This window comes from Cavia porcellus, unplaced genomic scaffold, assembly GCF_034190915.1.
Source record: "Cavia porcellus strain 051 isolate PalLab524CR breed Dunkin Hartley unplaced genomic scaffold, mCavPor4.1 scaffold_5, whole genome shotgun sequence".
NCBI lineage: Eukaryota > Metazoa > Chordata > Mammalia > Rodentia > Caviidae > Cavia > Cavia porcellus.
The window spans coordinates 12,214,367-12,237,383 of NW_026947488.1; the positions used below are offsets into that span (position 1 = coordinate 12,214,367).

The 23,017-nt window shown below is 55.8% G+C and overlaps 1 long non-coding RNA gene across 1 annotated transcript; it reads left to right on the plus strand.

Annotated features, from left to right (window-relative positions):
- Positions 1 to 1,257: 1,257 nt before the first annotated feature.
- On the plus strand, positions 1,258 to 6,499 carry LOC106026184 (uncharacterized). Its single transcript, XR_001199822.2, has 3 exons — positions 1,258 to 3,965; positions 5,488 to 6,217; positions 6,314 to 6,499. It is a non-coding gene; the product is annotated as an uncharacterized LOC106026184 (long non-coding RNA).
- The last annotated feature ends 16,518 nt before the right edge of the window (positions 6,500 to 23,017 follow it).

The following is a 23,017-nucleotide window of genomic DNA, read 5'->3' on the forward strand; positions in this document are numbered from 1 at the left end:
ACTTTTAGCGTTATTACGTGATTGCTGTCTTCACTACCGTAGAGGGTTTTACCCAGGCTGGATTTGAACCTGTGATCCTCTGGCCTCGGCCTCCCAGAAGGCTGGGATTTGCTTCACCTGACTTTCAGCAATGTGTTTATGACTTGATTGCTCGGTGCTGGAGCATGGACTCCACGGCTGATGGAGAAATGCTGTCGGAGGAGGGCACCGGGCAGTGCCCACCGCACACTCAGTCCAAACCCAAGGCCTTGCAGGTGACTGTGGGACTTAGCAAATAAAACGCAGTGACCATTGGTGACAGAGCCCCAGCCTCCCTGCAGGCAATGTCAGTGAAGACAGGTGCTCCTTCTTCTTAAGCAGACATGGTGAGTGTGTGTGTGCATGTGAGTGTGTGCATGTGCGTGTGCATGTGTGGTGGCAGGTGGGTCTCACGTCTCCTTAACTGTCACTCTAACTTTTCTACAATGAACAGGACAAGAACAAGAATGCCTGTGTCTGAAGCACTTGCACAGTGACCAGAGAAGAAGTTTAGAGCTGTGGCTTCCGCTGGCCCCGGGATCAGCCACCCCTGAGGGGGTGATGGGGCGCCCAGGCCTGGCCCCCTGAGTGCTGACCCTGCTTGCCGCTCGGGCTGTGTGTCTTAGCTACCGTTGCTGTTAAAACTTAGCAGCGCAGAGCACCAGCAGCGGGTCCCGGGTTTTGATCACTCGGCTCCTCTGAGTCAGGAATTCAGACAGGGCAGGGCGAGATGGCTTTTGTATCTGCTCTGTGACATCAGGACCTCAGCTGGGGACACTGGAAGGCTCGGGTGACTTGGTGGCCGGCGGAGCACTAGCCAGAGGCCCTGTGCTGTCTCCTGCAGCCGATGTGTGGCTGGAGGCTACTCCCCAGCTGGCCATCAGCAGGACGCCCTCTGGTGACATCTCCAGGGCTCCTTCCCTGGGCTGCTTGGGCTTCCAGGGCACGGGTCCCAACAGTGCAGGCCGAGGTGCGCCCATCATGGTTAAGATCGGGTCTCAGGGCTCACGCAAGACTTGTCCCCTCGACTCTGGGGTTCATACAGCCAGGGAGGTCCTTCCAGGCTCGAGGGGTGGGCTGAGACCCCTCATCTCCACTCAGTGGGGTGAATGTTAAGGTCGCTTTCTGAGGAGGGTGTGGGGCAGCCAGCACACTCTCGGAGTGCAGCTGGGATTTTAGAAGGTGCAGCCTCTTTGGACATCGGTGTGGCCGTTCCCCAAAAGGTCAGATACAGAGGCTCCAGGGGGCCCAGCCACTGCAGAGAGAAAAAGGAGGCCCCGTGTCCACGTGGAAACAAACGGCCACCAACCAGGAAATGGAAAGCCAGTGTGAGGCAGCCACAGCGGGGAAGGAAGTTCTCAGCCCGCTGTCACATGGAAGGGCGTCAGGGCCACGCTGGAGCGAGGAGCCAGTTGCAAAGAGCGCCTGTGGGAAGACCCCTCCACACGGGCCACCCGGAAGAGTTGGGCACAGAGGCAGGAAGGTGGGTGCTAGTGGGGGGCTGCGGAGGAGGAAGGCGCCTGCTAATGCATGTGGGGTTTCTTTTGGGGGGCAATGACAATCTGCCTCCCTACACCTCAGTTTCCTTGTCTGTGAAATGGGCTACTTAAGAGTCTAATGAACTCAGCCTGTCCTTGGGAATTCCAAGAGGTGATAGTAGCAGAAGCCGCCCACAGTGAGCGGGAACGTGGTGATGCTGGGTGCCAACCTGTCCCAAGTGGCAGGGCATGAGCCAGGTCTCGCCTGTTAATCCTCCTCGGGTTAATCCCCTCCTCACTGGAGATCTCAGCTGTGTTATCTGAAAAATGGGTTAGCAATGGTGCCCACCTCGTAGACCGTGGTGGCAATGACTCGGCAGCACTGGTGCCCTGGAGGCACCAGATAGCTGTGGGCACTCTCTCTGCCCCGTGGTGCTGCCTGGTGAGGCTGCTCCCACTGTCCATGTATCAGCAACGATGCCGATGTTAGCAGGAGTGGGCGTGTAGCGCTGTTCCCGGAGGAAGGATGCTGAGGCCACCGGGGAGCCCTTCAGGAGTGGTCGCCCCTTGGAAGGACGGGCAGGGCACGTGGCCGAGGGTCCAGCTGCAGGGCAGGGAGCTGCAGAGCGGCCGGGGCTGGCGATCACAGCACACCCCTCCACCCTTCTATGCACTTTCTGTTGGAGAACCATGGGAAATAGGCCTGCCCCACCCAGGGGTGTGGGCCTGGCTCTTCCTCCTTGGCTCTGAGGGGCCACTTTCCCCCAGCCCTGCTGTGATGCCCTCACAGCCCAGAGCAACAGCAGCAGCACCTAACACCTGCTGACCGATTTCCAGGCCTTCACCAGGTGCAGACCATATCTTTCCTCTGCCTAGAATTCTCCATGGCTCCCACCTCCCTCAGAGTAAAAGGCAAAGATCCCACAAGGCCATCCATGGTGGGCAGTCCCGTTATGTCTCTGACTTCATCTCTCCCACTCCTGCCCTGTGCATGGCTCTCCAGTGGCACTGTCTTTCTCACTGATCCTCAGATGCATGAGGAGCCAGCCCTCCAGCCTCAGGACCTTTGCATATGCTGCTCTCACTGCTATATGGACCATTCTCTCCTAGATATCCCCCAGGCTTCTTCTTCACTGGCTTTGGGTCTACTTGGCTTGGAAGTGGTTTCTATGACCCTCAAAGCTTCACGTGCTATCAGCTTGAGCCTCGGTGGTGGAGACAGAGCTGTGTAACCTTTAAGGGCTGGGCCTGGTGGAAGGTCCTGAGGTCACTGGGCTCTGCCCTCAGGAGTGGACTAATCCTGGGCTGGCTGAGTGGGCTGGGTCTCTCAGGAGTGAGCAAGTTCCCACGAGACTGGCCCCTCCGGGGCTTCCTGTCTCACTATGTGACCTTTCTGTTCGTGATTCTGCTCTGGTGAGGCCTTTGCCACCGGGCTTTCCCTAGAGCCAAGTGGATGCCAGCCATGGCCATGCCCATGGATCTCCTGAACCATAAACCAAACTGTCTCTGCAAGCAGCAAGCCGAGGGTACTTCCTGAGGGTGACATCGAGCGGCCTTGTGCGCGGCCTGGCCCCGAGTCCCTTCCTCAGAAAGGCTGCCTTCTCTCTCCTCGGTCACCCACTGTGCTTTGGCTGCCTGCTTTCCTCCTCCCTGTCCCCTACCAGCCTCCTCTTCCCCTTCTGCCCCTTCCTCAGTACTGGGGGCACAGCTGGGACCTCGGGTGTGCTACGCAGCGCTCTACACCGAGCCCCCCGCCCGCCGGCCTTTTCCTTTCTTATTATGAGACAGGGTTTTGCTAAATTGTCCAGGCTGACCTCGAACTTGTGATTTTCTAGCCTCGGCCTCCGGCCTCCAGAGCAGCTGGGATCACAGGTATGGAGCACCACGCCCAGCTTGGCCCTTCTCTGCTGGTTCCTGGGTCACTATCCGTGTCCCCTTCTGTTCCAGGCAGTGAGGCCCTCTGCGTGGAGCCCATGAGCCCGGCTGGGCCCCCGTCCAGGCTCCATAGCCCTTGCTTGAGGAAAGAGCACAGCTGGGAGGCAGGCGGGCGGGCGGCGTCCTAAGCAGGGGACAGGAGTGGCGGGGGCCGTGGCACCCTGGAAGCCCTCAGCCCACACGAGCTCTGCACACCCCCGGGCTCAGCCCACAGCGTCCGTGTGGGAAGGTGGCCCAGAAGGGCAGAGCGCCAGGGTTTTGAGAGAAGCCAGAAACTCTTCTGTCTGTGTGATGTCTCGATTAGAAACCATCGCTGTTTTCTAAAAGTCCACATCTGCAGTGGCCTGGCGTGGGGGGCATTTGTACCCAGGGGCCACCTCAGCAGCGCTCTGAGCATTCCGGGCGTCCGGGAGCCCAAGCTCTTGAGACGCCTCCACTTCAAGGCAAGTCGCCTGCTCTTCTCACAGCGCCCTCCAGCCGCCCGTTCACGCCAGCTCTGGGCATCTTTCCTCCACCCTGGAGCAGAGATCAAAGGTAAACACTGGCAGAACATTGGCTGTTCTGTGACCCAGATAAGAGCAGCATCCAGCGGAGAAGGCGGGATCGGGCCGCCCCTGCCCGCTGCCCCGACCCTGTCCCTTCCGCGTGTCCTGAGAGTGTCACCCCGTGTGGCACGGGCGTTAGCTTTGCCGCCACCGGGCCGCACCCTGCACGGCACCAGGGCTCCATCTCGCCTGGGGCTTGCGGCCGGCGCCCTGGCCCCGTGCTGGGATCCACACCGCCTGTTTATTGGGATCCTCTCGTGTTTACGAGTGGCCCAGAAACACTGTCTGCTTTGGCAAAGGCTTCCTGCTTTGTGAAAGCCGCACGAGAACACTGGAAAAAATTCAAACAGTCCAAAAATGTTCGGATGGAAAATATCTTCATACTTTGATGTTTCCCAGTTTCCGAATACTTGCTGTTGCTTGTTTCTTGTGTAATATTTTTTGTAGGGATAAACAACTCTATCTGTCTATTATCTGGCTATACACACCACATACGAACAGGCATATATCTGTGTTTGTCGGTAGTGAGGACGGAACTCAGAACCCTGTTTATGCCAGGCACACAGTCTGTCTCTGAGCTGCACGCCCAGCCCTTTTTTTGCTTTTGGTATTGGGAATTGAACTTAGGGCCTTCCGATTGCTGGGCAGGCACTTGTGCCGCTGAGCTGTGTCCCCAGCCTCCCTGGCCTTTTTAATATTTGACACTAAATCTTGCTAAATGGCTCAGCTTATCCTTTAACTTGCAATCCTCCTGCCTCAGCCTCCAGAGTTGCCTCTGCTTCTCTATAATTTCTTCTTGTAACAGTGGCTTATGGACAGATCATGCTCTACTGGCCTCTCTGCTTGATCGGTTCTGCTGTGTGTTTTTGTGCAGCCTTCAATCTAAGCATGATTTTTGCATTAAAAAAACCCAACAACAAAAACAAAACAAGCGTAATACTTTTCAACACATGGAAAAAAATTTGGGGTGGAGGACAGCATCTCTCGCTATACAGTTGAGACTGCACTTGAACTCACTTTGTAGCCCAGGATGGCCTCGAACTTGCTGCAATCCTCCTGCCTCAGCCTCCTGAGTGCTGGGTTTATAGGCATGAGCCAGATACATGAAAATTATTTGAAAGAAAAACCTCAGTGTCCATAAGTAAGTGTCTATGGGGACATGCGTGCTCCTGTTCATTGCTGCCTGTGGCCACATGGGATGGGAATGGCACACAGAACGGCTGCAAAGCCCAGGGTGGGTTCGGGGGTGGAAGCCAGGGCCTCACCCTGTGCTGCCCCAGCCCGAGCGCTGGGGGGACGGGTGCGCACCAAGCCGGTTCCCCACCTGCATGAAGCCCCTAGCCTGTAGGGCTGGGTCGCCAGACCACCGTGTAGGCAGCTCTTATGATGGCTTCTATGTTCGCATTTAAATGAGAAGCTTTCATGAGTTACGAAAGTCTGAAAATTCCTGACACAAAATCTCAAGTGGTTGGTATAATTATTATTTATATCTTGATTATTTTTCCTTTCAGAAATAGGATTTGCTGCCGTTTATAGAAGGAGGGTACGTCCAAGAAAACCCTCCAGCCGCAGGCCAGAGGTGACATACCAGCCAGGAACTAGAGCCGAGGTGCCTGCCTTCCCAGCCCAGGAGGCCTGGCTTATATTGGAGCTGGAGGCTTCGTTTGAGTTGGCTTTGTGGATGATGCAAAACTCCTCACGGGTGTTTATTTTCCTCGGGAGGGAGGTGGAGGGCAGAACGCCTGAGCAGCTGGACAGAATGCCAGGCGGAATAACAGAGCAGGACTTCCTCCCCTCCGACTGCTGCCAAAGCGAGAAGCGAAACAGCTAGTATTTACTTAATAGTTTTCTTCTCCTCGTATAATTTTTTTTAAATCCTTAAATCGTTCCATCCTGAGAAATAATAGCCATGAATCGATGGTTCTGATTGATGAGTTCGTTGTAGGCTGATCTTCTCCAAGTGCACATAAATACTCAGGACTACAATTATTTTTAAAACACAACCTCCCCGTGTGCCACCTAACTCACGCTGCCAAGTGACCACGGTGCCTGTGCGGAACATTTTCAAGTTCTGGGCTGTCAGACGCCAGGGATTACACTGCCAGCCGCCGGGCCTCCCGGCCTCCCAGGCCCAGCCCTAGGGAGGGAGCCACATTTGACTTAAGCCAACCGTGGCCATCCATTATGGGCTCCTGGCCTGTGACTGGTCTGGCTGCTCACACGCCCCAGTTCTGGGCAAAGGTAAACTAGGTGGGGGCTTCTGGGAAAGAGCTTCCTTCCTGATGAAAAGGAGGCAGATGGGGAGAGACCTGTTTCCCTCCTTTCTTTTCTCTGAAGAGGTGACGAGTGAGCTGCGGCAGCCCCATCTGTGACGTGAGGACCCGCTGAAGATGAGTTGCCATGTGTAAGCGGAGAGTGCACAGACCCTGCGTCCCTTATAGCAACCTTGAGGTGCCAAATCCACCCAGCGGTCCAAAATCTCCAGATGGCTTTTAAACAAACAATAAACAGGACTGTAGTCTACACTGCTGTCACAGAGCCTCTGATCCCATCCTGATGGCCCCAACTAGCTTTGTGCTTCGGAGCCAGACTCTAGGGTCACATTCTGGGTCAACATCTATCTCCACCAAATCCTGCTGGCCTAGTCACCCTGCCCAGCGACTTAACTTTTCCGAGCCTTAGTTTTTCTGTCTGTAAGATGGAAATAAGAAGACTGCTTATCTCAGGCAGTATCTCTTGAGGAAAACAATTCTGATTCATTCAGAGCACTTGGAACACGGTGTGTGCTAACTGGCGCATCATTGTCATAGCTTCAGTATTAATACAATCTGCCAAAAATAGGGGGACAGACAACGTGGACAGAGGCAGGAAGCTGACAGCACCTAATTAAAGGCCACCAGCTGGGCACAAGATGAGCAGAAAATGATCTGAGTGTCCGAGCTGACCACAAGCTGTCATGAGTCAACACTTGAGTGAACGGGGGTGACGCAGGCAGGCCGGGGGGCCGGACCTGGAGAGGGCGGGTGGGCTGGCTTTGGAGCTTCTGCTCTGAGGCTTTGACTCACACCTTCCTGGGAGCAGCGGGCTACGCAGCCAGCGACCTCATCTTTTAAAGGGTGTGGGCAAGCTGGAGATAGCAGCCCCGGGCTCCTGACAGAGACGGGAAGATCTGGGGGCCAGGGTCGCCCCGCCTGTGTGCAGAGTGTTTCAGCTATGGAGCAGCTGCTGGCCCAGGCCAGCAGCCCAGATGAAGGGAAGCAGACCACAGGCGGGGCTGGAGCCAGGAACACTGGAGGGTGAGTCAGTGCCCTCGTGACTCCGCCACGTGGCCAGGGAAGTTTCCTCCACGTCCCGGACCTCAGCGTGTCCAGATGGGTATCGGGATGCAGCCGTCCCGTGCTCCTGCAGGGTACTGTCCCGATCAAAATGCTGATGGCTGTGAGTAACTGGAAATCCAACAGCTGCGGCTCAGACAGGCGAGGCTCATTCACCCCGGCTATTTAAAGGTGCAGAGAGGGCAGCTGTGGTCTCTGGGGCTCTTGCTGACCCCTCTGCAGCCCGGCGAGGTGGGAAGCAGCCGCATCTGTGCCTGCATTCCAGAAGCCAGGCCTTCCAGGTACCTCGGGGAGATTTCCCGGGTCTATGCCTGCTCTCGTGACTGGGGTGTGACCCCTGTGGATCCTGGAGCTCAGCAGCAGCCCCCTAACCCTGGCCCTAGGCCTCAAGCGTCCAGGGCCCTGTTGCTGCCTGTGGCCCGCCCAGCCACACCCGAAGCTGACCTGGAAGGCTGACTGACACGGCTGTCTGGGGACAGCAGGGGTCACGTTACACCTCTGAGCTTCTCTTCCTCGCCATGGTGTCAGGCTGGCATCACAGACGTCCACCCGAGTGGCCACATGCATGGTGCCTGGGCTTGGCATAGTGCTCTGCTATGGCCATGTGGAAATAACGGAGGGTTTCAGAGCGAGAGGCCCTGCATTTAAGTCTGTGGCCAGTCTGGCCTGGTTTGCCACGCCCTGCGGGACCCCCGTTTCTCAGGCCTCGATTCCTGTCGTCCTCCCAGAGCTCGCCTCTCTCGTGTGCTCCTGGGAACGCTGGCCCATGCCTTCCCCTTCCCCTACCCCAGTCTGAGGTGACCTCACACTCGCCCTTTCAAACAAAAACACATTCACTGAGCACCCACCGCGTGCCAGGCTGTGGCAAGCGCTGGCCTACGCTACGTGTGTTTCACTTGAATGAAGAAGATGCCCTCGTGACCCTCACTGGCACTGGTGCATGCCAAGCGACCTTTTGACAGGAATTAACCGAACACTTCTACACGTCCCAGCCCCTACTTTGGGTTCTTTGGGTACCTGGACAGACAAAACCTGTTCTCTCACAAACTTGTGATGACAGACGACCAAATAACCCTAATAACGTAGCATCAAGAAGAAATAAGTGCCAGGAAGAAAGCAGAGCCGGCTGCAGGGATGAGTGCAGTGCAGTGTGGGCTTAGTGAGGACCCAGGAGGGTCTCTCTGAGGAGATAACACAAACAGAGGCCTGAAAGACTTAGGAAGGAGCCATGCTGATAGCTAGGCCATCTAGATGGAAGAACGTTCTGGAATGTTCTAGGCCATTCCAGTTACTTTCTCAAGGAGACTCCTATGACCACCTCTACTTCTAGATCAAACCTCTCATCATTTGCTCTCTCAGTTCCCTGCTTCCTGGAAAGTTGTCTGACATGCTGTGACTCGCCATGTGTCCTCCTGCCTCAGAGTCCCTTAGGCCCAGAGCCCAGGAGCTCCCTCCCAGATCTGTGTGATCACTCAGGGAGTTTGTTAGCAAGACCGCTGCCTCCCCTCTGTGAGCTGCTCAAAAATCAGTCCCCCTTGATGAAGCGTCCCGCAGATGCTGAGGAGTTTGGGGTGTGAGATGTCAGACGTGCTTACCCGGAATGAGCGCTCCCTTGAATGGGGGAGGAGGAAGCAGGAGGAGCCAGGGCGAGCGGGACCCTCAGGGCACAGGCCTCACCCGGGCACAGGCAGAGCTGCACAGGGGTGGCCTGGGGCGAGGCGCCCCGAAGGAAGGGCAGTCTGCTGACCACACTCCTCAAGGCTGCACACAAGGCCTTCTGCAGAGGCCCTGGAGCTGCGTCTCCCTGTCCGCCACTTTATCACGTCCCCGGTGTCTGTCTACCGTCTCTTGGGAACACAAGCTGGGACACCTCTACCGTTTGGGCGCCGTGAAAGTGAAGTCGTTCTGCCCGGGGTGAAAGTCTCGGGACCTGGGAGTCATTGCTTGATCCTCTAATTGCTTTGTGGCCGTGAGGAAAACCCTTCCCTCTGAGCCTCTGCGCCACCTCTGTAAAGTGCTGACTGCTGCCACGAGGAGGCGAAGGCTGGGAAAATCTCAGCACTGGGCCTGGCGCAGGGAAATGGTTCAGAAAAAGGTTATTAGCATATTCAAACTTTGAATAAATCATGAACTTGTGCAGAATGAAAACTGAAGACTTCATCGGCCCAGATGCCAGCTCTGGCTCTCTCCTCTCAGCTCCCAGCGAACTTTCCACAGACCTATCCTCGGTGTTTGTCACAGCTGTTTGTCTTACAGCCTGGAAGGAGCGATGTACTCACTTGTGTGCTCAAGATCTTTGGATTGGAAGTGACAGAAACAAACATAACTCAGCATGCCTTGGGGTGGGGAGAGTGTGTGCTTGTGTGAATGTACTGGTTTAAGGAGAAGCCCCAAGATAGGGTTAGCATCAGGAACGGCTGGATCCAGGAGTGCCCTATTATTTAGGCATCTACTCTCTGACTCTCAGCTCCTTTTCTGTGCGAGCTGTGGTCTCCACATGTGACAGCAAATATAGTCCCCAGCATTCCTGGCCTTCCGTTCCACCAGCACAGTGGGCCAAATGGAGAGAGACCAACTTATCTACTTCATTCATGGGACTGTCTCTGATTGGCTGATGAGTCACATGCTAAACCCAGAGCCAATCCTTGAGGTCTTTGCAGCGAATATGCTGATTGGCCAGGCCTGACCCACCACCCCCACCTGGCTGAGGGCCAGCCCCTCCTTCTGAAACTAAATGGAATGCTCTTTGGTGAAGATCAAAGGAAGACCAGAGGATGAAATTGGGATGGTGGGACCCTGGGACAGAAGATAGGACAGTGGCCAGGCACAATCCATAATTGGCCACTGAAGACCCCCCTTAATTGTTCTGCTTTCTCTACTCCAGCACCTTTGTGGGGCATGGTGAGTACTCAGTTTGTCAAGTGAATCAGTGACCTTATAAGCTAGCCTGGGGAGTCCGTGAGCTCAGGGGTAATCTCACAGGGGGAGCTGGGCAGCTCCGCTTGCTCATGTCCTGCCCAGGTAGCTTCACACAATGGCCCTGCCCTCCGCAGGCCCAGGCAGGTGGGGCGGATCAAGCGGAGCCTCGAGCTTCATGGAAAATGCCCGGAAGCCTCCGCCCAGGTGACGAGTTGGCCTGACGCAGGCAGGTGTCACGGTCTCTCCCTCCTGGCCGGCCAGCTCCATGGGCCGCACTCTTCCCAGCCTCTTTCTCATCAGGAATTTCAGAGAATCCTCTTCCTGCCTGAGTCACTCGCAGATGCCTCGGGCCTGGGGCTGATACCCAGAGGAGGCCGGGCCGATGTGCTTAGACGCGCTGGGTCGAGGGAGGCGTGGTGCAGCCTGCAGCTCCTGGGCCCCGTGAAAGACAGGGGCTGGTAGCCAAAGCTCCTGGATTTGTAAAAAGTTCACTTATATTTTAGAGCAGTTTTATGTTCACAGTAAAACTGAGACAGACCGCTGCAGTGGTGCATGCTTGTAATCCCAGCTACTCAGGAGGCTGAGGCAGGAGGACCTCACAGGTGAGACCAGTCTGGGGAACCTGGCAACACCTTGTCTCAAAATAAAAAGGTAAAAGGGGCTGCGGATGTGGCTCAGTGGTGGAACTCCTGCCGGGCATGTGGGAGGCCCTAGATTCAATCCTCAGCACCGTCTAAAATAGAGAAGAAATGTCAGGCTCCCATATACCAGCCAAACACCCAGCCTGCCTATCAGACCCACCAGAGCGGCCCTCTGCTGCACTGATGCATCCGCACTGCCACGTCATTGTCCCCAGAGGCCACAGGTGACATCAGGGTTCACTCTTGGTGGTGTCCATCCTCGGGCTTTGGATAAACAGGGTGCCGTGTACCCACTGGCATCATGCGGGGGGCTCCTGCGCTCTGCCCCCTTCTGCCTCGGCCAGTGCCCATCTTTTACTGTTCTGTAGTCTGGTCTTTCCCAGGCCTTCTGGGTTTTTACCACTTTTCTTGTCCCATCCGGGGCTTTAGCAGGCGCCAGCATCTGCTCTGAAGGGTCGCTTCCGCTCTGGTCACCTACTTGGAACACTGTTCTTGGAAGCATCACGCCTCTTTCTACAGACAGGTGATAAACTGTAATTCTGTGGAGGCCAAATGAATCAGTCTGCAGCCTGCAATTGACCCCCTGTCCGTCAGTTTGGGGCCAGATAGTGCAGATTAAGAGTGAGGTGGGATCTGGAAGACGTGGTCCAGCCCTGGAACTTTCTGGCTGTGTGACCTTGGGCTGGTCACTCTGCCTCTCTGACCATCTGTCTGGTGGAGGCCTGGATCAGAGGGGCTCACTCAGGGCCCATCTCTAAAGCTCGATGTCCCAGCATCTTAGAAATTCCCTGAGCCTGCAGCAGGCACAACACACCACAACACACTGGTATCGTTCTTATAAATTTAGGAGACAGCAGAAGGACCAGAGATTCCTAGAACCAGCAGGTTCTCGATGAGAACCCGGCTCACCGAGATGGGGCGATCTCTGTCTTGCTTGCCAGGGTAGTGGGAAGACCAGCTTCTCTCCATCCCAGACACCATCTCAACCAGGCCAGTGTGGACCCAGGTGTGGAGCTGGGGCCGGGACCCACGCGGCCTGGAGCTCGTGCTGGTCCTGCCGTGCAGTAGCTGTGTGACCTCGGTGGGGGACTTGCCCGCTGTGTGTGTCGCGGCTTCAGGGCTGTTGCTCCTGCAGGGTCCGTGTTACGGAGGCTCTCTTGTGGCTGGGCTGGGCTGTGCGTGGCTACCTGGGGTCGGCGGTGGTGTTTGTGGGAGTTAAATGAACACATGCGAGGCGCTCCCAGCAGTGCCCGCTGCAGGGCCGTGGCGGGGGCGGTTTCTGCTCTGCACACCCTGCACCGCTAGCCTGTCTGTAACCACAATCAAGGCTCAGGAGAGAAGAGCGAGGCTCAGAACCGCTTGGTAGCTCAGCCAGGCCACACAGCTCAGAAGGGACAGGTGACAGCAGCAGCAGCAACCAAGGTGACACAGTAACCAGACCGGAAACAGCTGGCAGGGAGTCGTGCGGGCTCCACACCGGCGGTGCTGACCTCAGAGCTGCTGCAGCCCCACCTGGGTGGGTGCCCCCAAACTGCTCAGGAGCCGGCAGAAAGTCAGCTCCAGCAGGCGGCAAGCGCGAGCATGAGTCTAGTCCTTGGGGTTCATGAACCGGTTCTGGGCGGGCTGCCCTGGCCTGTGACCCGAGCCTCACCCTGGCTCCCCTTCTATCCCTGGCGTTCAAAGGCCTGTGCACTCACACGCTAATTAGAGAAGACACCGCGGACTCGGAGGGGCCCAGGTATCTCTAATTAACTGTCTGGGCTGGGCCGCAGGGCATCGGGCTCGGGCGACCGCAGTGGCTGCCAGCTCCAGGATGTCCGCTCCCAGGATGTGGTGGGACTGCGCCTCCAGGAGCCCCTTTCTCACGCAGCTGCGCTGTTCCTGCTGCTGCCTCTCAGGCATGCTTGAAATAAGTGTGGCTGTGTTTGTTTGCATATGAGCAGCTGCTACATTTATAGAACAGCCTGCTCTGTGCTTGTTACCATCCCACGGCACAGAGAGGTTAGGTAAGCTGCTCAGGGTCACACAGCGAGGGTAGAAGCTATAGTTAATTTCTTATTTGTTGGTCCATTTGCGTACCTAGGGTCTGTCTTCCTGTGACATCTGTCTTGTTCGCTTCTGGGTCCCAGCACCAAGGACAGTGTTGGCACATAGCCGGGCCTCAGCACCTACATACAGAATGGATTCAGGATCCTGGAGAGAGGAGGGGTCTGGCAGCAGCAGCAGCCTTACCTCTTGGGGCTTTTGCATGCCCTTTGCTGCTCGGCTCCTGCCGGCTGCCTCTCCCCCGTCCATCGTTTAACTTTTGCCTTAGGGGTCAGGGGACTGTGGTGGCTGTGGTGGCATGGGCCCAATTTTGGCCCTTCACTTGGGTTTATGAATAATGTTTTATTGGAACACAGCCATGTCTACTGAGGTTCCATGTGTGGCTCCTGGAGATCTTCACCTGCAGAAATAAGCCTTGCGACAGAGACCTGTGAAGCCATCTGTCCTTTACAGGTCAGGTGTGCTCACCTGACCTGGGTGATTTCAAGTGACTGAAAAGCATCCTCCTCCAGGAAGCACTCTGTGAGTCCCACCGGGTTAAGGCACCCACTGTGTTCCCATAGTCCTGGGGCCCCCGACCCAGGCTCTCTGCCTGTCCTATAGGAGTCTTTTTACACATCTTTCTCTAATTGTCACCTCCATGAGTTTTCTTTTAGTTGACAAATAAAATCATATGTATTTATGGTATACACAATAATTTGAAATTCACAACCTTGTGGAATGCCTAGATCAGTGCTGGGAGGTTTTATTTTGAAACAGGGCCTCAGTTCAGGCTGGCCTTAAACTCCCAGCAGTCCTCCTGCCTCCTCCCGAGTGTGTGTATTCTAGGCATGTCTGGCTGCTAACACCAGCAACATTTTAATGCCACAGACATAGACCCGTGGGTTGTGCGTTGAGGAGTGTCAGGGCACAGGCATTGTGCGGGGACCTGCTGCCCTGTGGAGAATGACAGCCAACAGAACACCTCCTGCATCGTGTGCATCTGATAAGCATCATTCAGCACCTACTATGTGCCAGGGCCTGTGCTAGGCACAGAGGATACATGGTGGGCAGAGCACTGTCTGTGCAGGGGCTGGTGTCTCAGTCTGTGAGCAGCTCAGAGGCACAAACTGTTCCCCAGAGCCCAGCACACAGTAGGTGCTTCCTGAGTTTAACCCCCTGTAATTGTGAGGAGCTGCAGAGGCAGGAATGACAGGGAAAAATGCAGTCACATTGGAACGGAGACCCGGGTTGTTGGTTTCATGGGGTTTGGGAGATTTTCAGTGTGCCTGATGCCAGCTCTTCAGTCAGGAAATATTTATTTGTGGTGCTGTTTGGACCTTCAGGTTACAGCCGCTCGCCAGCATTCATGGGGCTTTCCGGTGCAAATGTCTGGGCTGGCGGCCCCAGCCATGGACCCTCATTTTGTTTGTTCTTGGTGGTACTAGGAATGGAGTCCAGGACCTGTGCATGCCAGGCAAGTGCTCTATCCCTGAACTAAACCTCTGGACCTTTTTATTTTTCATCATGAGACAGGATCTTGCTGAGTTAACCAGGTGGGCCTCAGACTTGTGATCCTCCTGCCTCAGCCTCCTGCGTAGCCGGGATTCCAAGCCTGTGTCACTCCGTCCAACCAGAATCTGAGCTGCTGTCTCCCTGGAGGCAATGGCAACATCTTGGCTCTCTAGTTGGCAGGAACCACTGACAGCTGAGACCAGCGGCCCCCGGAGGGACGGGATGCTGGTGCCAGGCACCACCGCTCCGCGCTGTGTCTGGAGCTGTCCGGCTCCCGTGGTTCCCAACACCTGAGCCATCTCACTCCTGAGAGCTTTTGAGTTTTTGCCCCCAGGGTGTCCCGGCAGGCAGGTCCCAGTTACAAGCCTGAAGGGTGTGTCATCGGTGGCCACCTTGCCCTGCCGTGCTCCAGGGAACAGGATGACCCCTTCTACTTCTGCTCTGCAGGCCCCAGCGCAGGGAGGGAGAAGTCAGGGCCTCCCTCAGCCCTGTGCCCGGGCATCTTCTGGCCACCTCTGTGGCTCCGGTTCCCAGCCCGCTGACCCTCACTGGTTCCAGCCTTCCCAGCTGCCATCTGGGCTCTGGTGCCCCCCACTGTGTCCCTCCAGCCCCGGGGACTGCAGCCATCTCAGACACCCAGCAGGAAGGCCCAGGTCACCTTCCCTCCATGGGAAGGCTGAGGTGTGTGCGGAGGCAATCTGCCTCTGTCCAGCACACAAAGAGGGCTTCAGGCTCTGTGGCCTCAGAGTGCCCTGGTCATGGCCTCAGCGCTGCTCTGGGGCTCTGTGGCCGGTTTCCATTCAGGAACTCTGCAGAGCCTGTGGGGCAGAAAGAGGGGCGCCACCTAGAGGTGCGGTGACTGGCACTGACGCAATTAGCCCAGGACTGGAGCCCACTGCGGGGCCACACCGGCAGCAGAGGCCTGCGTGTCCAGCTGGGTCCTTGTTCCGACAGCTGGGGCGAGGCAGAGGCTGAGCTCTGACCCGGGAGGCCGGGCGATGAGAGCTGGCCTCGCCCGGGAGTCCCACACACAGCCCGTTGGCGCCACACGGAATACATCTCAGACGGGAGCCACGGTCACATCAAGGGTACAGCCAGGTCAGGGTGGCGGGCAGCAGTCACACCACCGAGGATGGACAATCCAGGAAAGCCCTCGCTTGCACACGAGTCCAGCTGGGATATTTTGGAAGACAGCATCTGCAGTGTGACTGACAGGAGGGAGGTGACATCCATCCCACTCTTCTGTTGGCATCTGTGCTGGGTTCCTGCCTGGGAGCCCCAGCAAGCTGCCAGCTTTGCCCCTGTACCTGTGAGCCCAGAACACAGTGCACTCAAAAATACTCAGGTGACTCATCCCCTCGAGCTGCCCTGGTGCATCTCAGGGATCCCCCAGATATTCGCACATGCCGTTCTCTCGGCCTGGGGAGCTCTTCCTGTCTCTCAGTTCGGTTAACATCCCGTCTACATTATCCCCCCAAAGGCGAGGACGTTGTGGTTTTCACCCACCAACCCCATCTGTCAGGGACGTTTCCTCTGACGCCAGGGGGTGAGGTGGCAGGTGCTTCCGGCTTGTCTCGAGCGGTTCCTTGGGCTGCCGTGGCCAGAGAAAGGCCGGTGCAGTCCACATGTAAGCAGCTGAATGACCACTCGCCAACAGAACAAGCAGAGCAAAACAGACGCCGCCTCCTCCTGGAGTTTTGCGAGTTTTCCCAGAGTTCTCCCATGGGTTAGCTTTCCCTGTCTCTTGGTTTCTGGGTGACTGAAATGGAAGGTTCTAGAAATTTGTTCTGCTGTCCCAGGAAGCTGGAACTCACCACTTCCTGCGACTTTGAGGAGGAGAAATGTGGAGTTTTCTCTAGGAGGCTTCTGGAAGAGTCAGCAATCCTTTATCAGCGGGCAGCCCCCTCTCTGAAGTTCGGGCCCTGCTCGCCCCGGGCTGGAGCAGGAGGGCGCCTGCAGCCCCTGCCTACTGCCCAGACACTGGCCTCGCTGGCTCCAGAGCGTCTTCTGCCCCCTTGGGAGAGGGGGCTGCAGAGGGGAGCTGCAGGCTCCCCTGAATGACCTCCAAGGTCGGAGAGTGGGCCTGCGCAGACCGAGTGGCTGGAGGACGCGCGGCAGGCAAATGCAGCCAGTGGAAGAGGCTGACACCTCCCCTCGCTCCAGGAGGCATGAGGCCGCCCGCCCTGGGCACCAGGCACCTGGTGGGCGTGGTGAGAGTTCGCAGCTTCACTGGCTTCCAACATACATATGGTACCGCTTCCCCCTGATGTGCTGACCAGGTAATGCCCCCCACATTGCCACCTGTCCCTGGAGTGCAGTTTCCCTGGTTAGGAGCCACCACCCTAGACTCTCACAGACTGAAGGACTGGGTTTGAGCTGAGCCAGCGAACGCTGGCTCCTGTTCCCAACCACTGCTCTCTTTATCCTTCCCCAGGTGGACAGATCTGGGTCTGCTGGTCCCCATCGAGACTGCTCGGTCAGGAATTTAGCTTCATGAACCTCAGTTTTTCATCTGAAAAATGGGCTTGTGATTCCCTCTTGCAGAGGCTCATTTGGAGACATGAATGGGCATCATTGCAATCATAACATCGATGATGATAATAATACGATAACAGCTGAACTTTCCCCGTGTTAAGCAGTTTGCATGTCTGAACACACTGGGTTTCACAGCAAACTGAGGCTGGGGCTGCTGGGCCCGCTCTGCATCGCCAGTCCCCAGCTGTGGACTTGTTCCTCCCCCTCCCTAGCATGCTGCTCTACCTCAAGGTGCAAAATGCTTCGGCCTCACATCTGCACCCAAGCAGTGGGAAAAGGAAAGGCAGAAGGCATATTTTTTCCCTGCGAGTTCAATTGGCCACACAGCTGCGGGCAGCATCTGATAAGCCGTGGCATCTAACTGCAAGGAAGGCTGGGAGATGTAGTTTTACCCAGACATCCCCATGGTCAGCTGCACAGAGGAAGCAGTGGAGTAGGGAAAATCAGCCGTCTCAGCCACCTCCCATTTCACAGACAGGGAAACTGAGGCACAGAATGATCAAGTGGTTCCTGCAAGAAGAACAAGTAATTAAAACAAGGCAATGTGTGTAAAATGCCAGGCACCTTGTAAATGCTCAAAACCACTAAGCCTCTTCCCCACACAGCCTTCCAGGATCATTCACTGTGATTTTTCAGTTCAGGGAGGACGATGGAATGTCTGCATCTGTCTTGGTCACTTTTCTCTAGTTGCTGAGACAAAATATCTGATGCCCAAAATGAAGGAAGGAAAGGTTTATTCAGCTTACAGTTTGTGGAGGTTTCAATCCATACTCAGCTGTCTCCAAGGCACGGTGGCGTGGCTGAGGGGCAACCATCCATGTTCCTGGTGGCTGTAGCAGATACTAGAAGCAGCCAGAGCAAAGGGGCAACAGGGAAAAGCAGGCCTCCTTGCCTCCCTGTGCTGGCTACCTGACCCTGGATGGATGCAGCACTCACACTGCCAACCCCAGCGCTAGACAATGCTGGACTCAGCCACCTTTGAAAGGCTCCCCTGCCGTGATTGCGTGAGGCTCTGGGGGGACATCCAAACTCAAACCATAACAGCATCTTCGGGACTGATGAATTTCCTCTGTCCCTGAAACACACCCAGGTGTGACCTACAAAATAACCTGAATGTTTTCAGGATAATCTATCAGGCAGAGCAGAGGACCCTGTAGTTGCTGAGTTTCCTCCATCCCCAGGTGGGAGAGAGCAAGTTTCCATCCCGGAAGCATCTGCTGAACTGCAAGGAAACTGGTCAGGAGAAGGGAAGAGACTTTCCAAGGCCACACAGCCAGCTCCCAGACCCCAGATCAACAGCCCTGGGATTTCCTCTGAGGGCTCCAGGGCACCAGCCTGCCTCTGCCTTCCACCCCATAAGCCTGGGCTCACCTTCCTGTGGCTCCTCAGCCAGGTCCCAACCCCTCAGCCTCTAGCCTTTATTTTTTGGGGGAGGATGACCAGGGATCAAATTGACTCCTTTGGGCTTATCAGGCAAGTGCTTATGCTGCTGAGCTAAGTCCCCAGCTCAGCCTCCAGCCTTTAATCCCTTGCTCAGGGCTCCTCTCTGGCTTCCAGTTGACTGTTCTCTGGCCTGTATCTGTGCCCATTCTGTTTTAATTCCTCGCCAGCCTGCCAGGGAGACTTTTGCAAGAAGTAGACCTGGCCACAGGGCTGCTGCCATTTCCTGGATACCAGTAGCTGGACCCTCAGTCCTTGTTTGGAGGTGGGAGGTAACGGTCCAACTCCTGGGGAGGGACGGAGAGTGGGGTAAAACAGTCTCAGTCACGCACTCCCCTCTGTGGTTACTGACTCTCTGGGCTTCCTTTGCAGTGTGGAGCAAACAGATGAGCAGCCCTGAGCAAGGAGATGGGAAAAAGGTTTTCGCCCTAGGTTAAAAGAGTTCAAGGAGATTTTTTTCAAACCCACCAACACTTTCCTTGTGCCTCTAACTTCATTAATAATAGCTGCTGTGCTGGGACTATAGCAACTATCTCGTGGCCACAAGGCAGTAAGCTCATGCTAGGAAGCAGCCCCACAGAACGGGGAAGGTTGAAAGTGGCTGGGTACTGGGTGGCATCGTTGGGAGTCTTCCTCGACACTGAAGCCATCCACCTCCAGTTGTTCTGTGAAATGATGAAATGGCTGAGTGTTAAGCCCTCTGGTGCGGGTCTGAATCTCGTAGTCAGAGGCATTCTGGACAGGACCCTATGCGCTATCCATTACATTTAGATCCTCAAGTTTCCACTCCCAAATTCCAGATGGCAGAATCGCATCCTAGATCCAGGAGAGCCTGACACTCCGCCTCCTCCCTGGGGGGCTGATGTGAATCTACTCATACTTGTGCAAGAGGAAAGAGATGCAAAAAAATGCACAGCTCTGGGGCAAACCTGGGTGTTGGTGCAACTTCCACAGGCACAGCACGGGCTTCTGATTGCTGGCTTGGACCCCTCCATGGGTCACAGGCTCAGAGCTTGGGGTGGTCACAGAGAATCACCACGACTAAGTTCCACGGTGAGTGCGACTCCCAGGTGCCTCAACAAATGCGTGGCTTACGCCAACTCATTTCATCTTTACAGCAGCCCAATGAAGCAGAATCTATCATTCAATCCACTCTCCAGGTAGGGAAACTGAGGCACAGAGCTAGTCAGTGGCTTAAATAGGATGTGACACCAGAGTCCACATGCTTTGCCAACACACTGTAAAGCTATTTAGTGGTGGCTTCACTCTTCAGCAATTCTGTCACTCATTTTGAAAGGAGTTTGGTGCACTGTCACGGTTTAGATCTAAAATGTCCCTCTGAAGTCTCATGCACGTGGGAGGTGACTGGACCCGGGGACACTGTAGTCACCAGTGGGTTCCTCTATGAATGAGTTCAGTGGCTGAAGGTGCTGCTGGGAGGTGGGGTCCTCGTGGAGGCGGGTCACTGAGGTGTGACCAGAAGGCCTGTGCTGGTCCGAGTCTTCCCTGCTGTTTCCCAGCTGCCATGGGCTGAGTATCTCTCCCTCCTTCCTGTCCCTATGCCATCCTGTTTCTGCCTTGGAGCCAGCTGACATGGACTGAAACCATGAACCAAAATATTGTAAATTTCCCCCCTTTCACATTGCAGGTGTCAGGTATTTTGTCTCAGCAACAAAAAAGTGACTAGTAGAAGCAGTCAGCCTTCAGGCCTCCGATCCTTCCACATCCTCAGCGTTGACTGTTAAGGGGAGTGGCTAGGGTTGGGTATCTTTTTATTCCCCCCGTGGCTGTGGACTCCTTAGGGGCAGCTGTCTCTCTGGAGCATCCATCCCCTGCTCACTTCCAGTTACGTTTCATTGGTGAGAGCTGACTTCCGGCTATGTTTCATTGGCGAGAACCAGGTCACATGCTTACCTTGGGCCAATCACTGGAATGGGCGTGCCCTGATCTGCGATATAAATCTTGTGCATGTCCTGGAGTGGGCTTCAGGTGTCACAAATCAGGGTTCAGTGGGCAAAAGAGGTGGGGATGATGAGGGCCAGGTAGCAGGTGGCATTTTTGCCCGCAGCTAACATTTTCTGAACCCTACCATGCTCAGGCTTCACGTGTTACCTCAAGTCATCATGAAGCTGTCATTGCTCAGGTACAATCTGAAACCCAGAGGATATCGATGACTTGCCCATGATCATCTGGCTGGGGGGCAGGGTGGGAGGGGATTTGTATTCAAATATGACCCACCCAGAGTCACACTGTTGACTCCTTAGGTAGAGCTGCCTAAGCATGTCTGTCCCGAGTGTAGCATAGGACATGCCTAGCCCCCCAAATCGTTAGTTACTGATCTAAAATTCAAATCAAACGGGCACCCTATAGTGTTGTTTGTTAACTTTGCTGATTTGCTCATCAAGCAGGAAGCCCAAACCGTGGCATCAGGTATAACTTGTCTCCAGAATGAGCACCGAGGAACATCCCTCAGCTGCATGCACCCTGATCTCTCAGGCATCATCCTGGGTTTCCCCTCTTTTGATGGAGAGACAGGCACCGGGAAAGGTGTCAGAAAAACACCTGTGTGCGCGTTGCGGTGAGTGGCACCCACCGTCTGGCCCTGGGCTCAGGGAGGCAGTGGAGCATTTGGGAGCAGTTAGCCTGTGCCGGGTGGGATCACGGACCGAGGAGTCAGGTTGCACAGCCCTAAAAGGCTCTGGGAGTTTTTAATGTGACATCTCTTAATACGTGGACATTGGTATAAATTTAATGAAAATGTCCTGGGGGTCAGAGGAATCCTGTCTGCAGGGTGCCGGGTGGGTGTGGGGAGCACTGCTGCTCGGCTGTGGGAGAGGGTGCTGCAGAGGAGGGCCCTGGCTTGGGGTTGGAGCCTGTGTGGGGTAGCTGCAGCCGGACCTGGGCGCAAACCCCTGTCCACCAGAGAGCCACTGGACGTGATGCTGGTGGCACTGTCATTGTTTCCAAATCATGGAGCAGATGCAGCCCCTCTGCCTGAATGTGAGGACTTGCAGGCGGTGGCTGAACCCGGGGATGGGGAGGGAGGTGTTGAGTGGCCTCGTGTTCTACAAATGCTAATCCCGCCCCGCCAAGGCTCTGGCTTAGATCTTGTTGATTTGTGCATTGTTTTTCAATCCCTCTCCCTTCCCTCCTTCCTCCCTTCCTCCCCCTTCTTCCTTTCTCTTGTTTTTCTTCTGTAATTAAACAGCTTAAAGACTTCGGGCCAGATGTCAGGAGGCCCTGGCCCCACTCCAGTCTTGAGACCCGGGGAAGGTCCTTCTCCTGGGATGGGGTGCAGAACTGACCAGAGACCTGGGTCTCTTCTGCACCAGGGGCTTGAGATTCTGCAGCCTTGGATGGGGAGAGGAGGGTGGGAGAGGTGGCCTTGGCCAGAGGGCCTGGGCAGCGGCTGAGTCAGAATGCGGTCCTAGGCTGAAGACACAAACACCCCTGTGTGGGGCCGCCCACGGGGACTCTCTAGCCATGGAAGACAGAAGCCTGGCGTCGTCACCACCGCTGTAATCACCCAAGCAGGGGAGCTGGGTCCCTGCTGATCTCCCATCTGCCGCAGGCCCCTCCCAGGGATGTGGGGGTCAGGGCTCTGAGCCAATCTTCATCCCCCTGAGCCTGAGAGCCCCAACCCCCTGACTCTCTCTCCAGGGACATCTGCGGACATCACCACTCCCCGTGTTCAGCTCCTCTCCTGCCTGCTGACTCTGCACGCACTGTTCCCTCTCCTGGAATGCTCTCACCTTCTTAGACCTCACAAGGCCAGGCCTCTCTGCCCTTTGCATGTGAGCTCAAATGTCACCCCACTGTGGGAAATGCTTCAGCCCTCTGGTGGTGCTGTGCCCCATGGGCCCTTTACCTGCCCTGAGTCACTCGGGCCACTGTGAACCATCCCGTGGGTCTCCGGCTTGCTTGGCTACCTTCCCTTTTCCTAACAGTGGGGGCCGTGTCTGCTGCTATGACCTAGTGTGGCCACCAGCAGGCCTAAGTGGCCAGGGGACTGTGTCTGGCCCAGCTGACCTCCTTGGCCCGTCTCTGGCCAGCGGGCACCTGTCCCCTCCCAGCTGCAGCCACAGTCTTCCTGTTTCTCCTCCCCTCCGAGCTTGGTCCTGCCTCAGGCAGCACATTCCTGGGGTGCATCCCTCCCTCTCTCCAGGGTCCCCATCCCACTTTGTTCCTTCGTGCGCACTGTCTGAAGTTATCTTGCTTCTTTATAGATATTTGACTGTCCTGGGTGAGTTCCTGACTGTGCAGAGGAAGCACAGCTTTTCCAGCTTCCCTTGCAGCTAGGTGCAGCTTCCCGCCTGAGTGCTGGCCAGCGGGGTGAAACTGGGAGTCGTGTGGCAGATCCTAGCATCCTTCCTGGAGATTTAGATGGCGCTTGCCTCTTACGGCTTGCAGGTGTCCCCCGAAACCTTACGCAGTCACGGAGGGCAGGCTTTTCAGACGTGGCCGAGTCTAGAGTTTGTGATTGATTCATGGTGCAGTGCTGGGATTAGGGATGGGCGACTGGATGGACCTACTGATTGGATTGGTACTTCCCTAATCTCAGTGGACTGGATGCAGTAAAAAGAGGCAGAAAGTCGCTGTTAAACTCTCTTATTGCTTTTATTGTCTTTTAC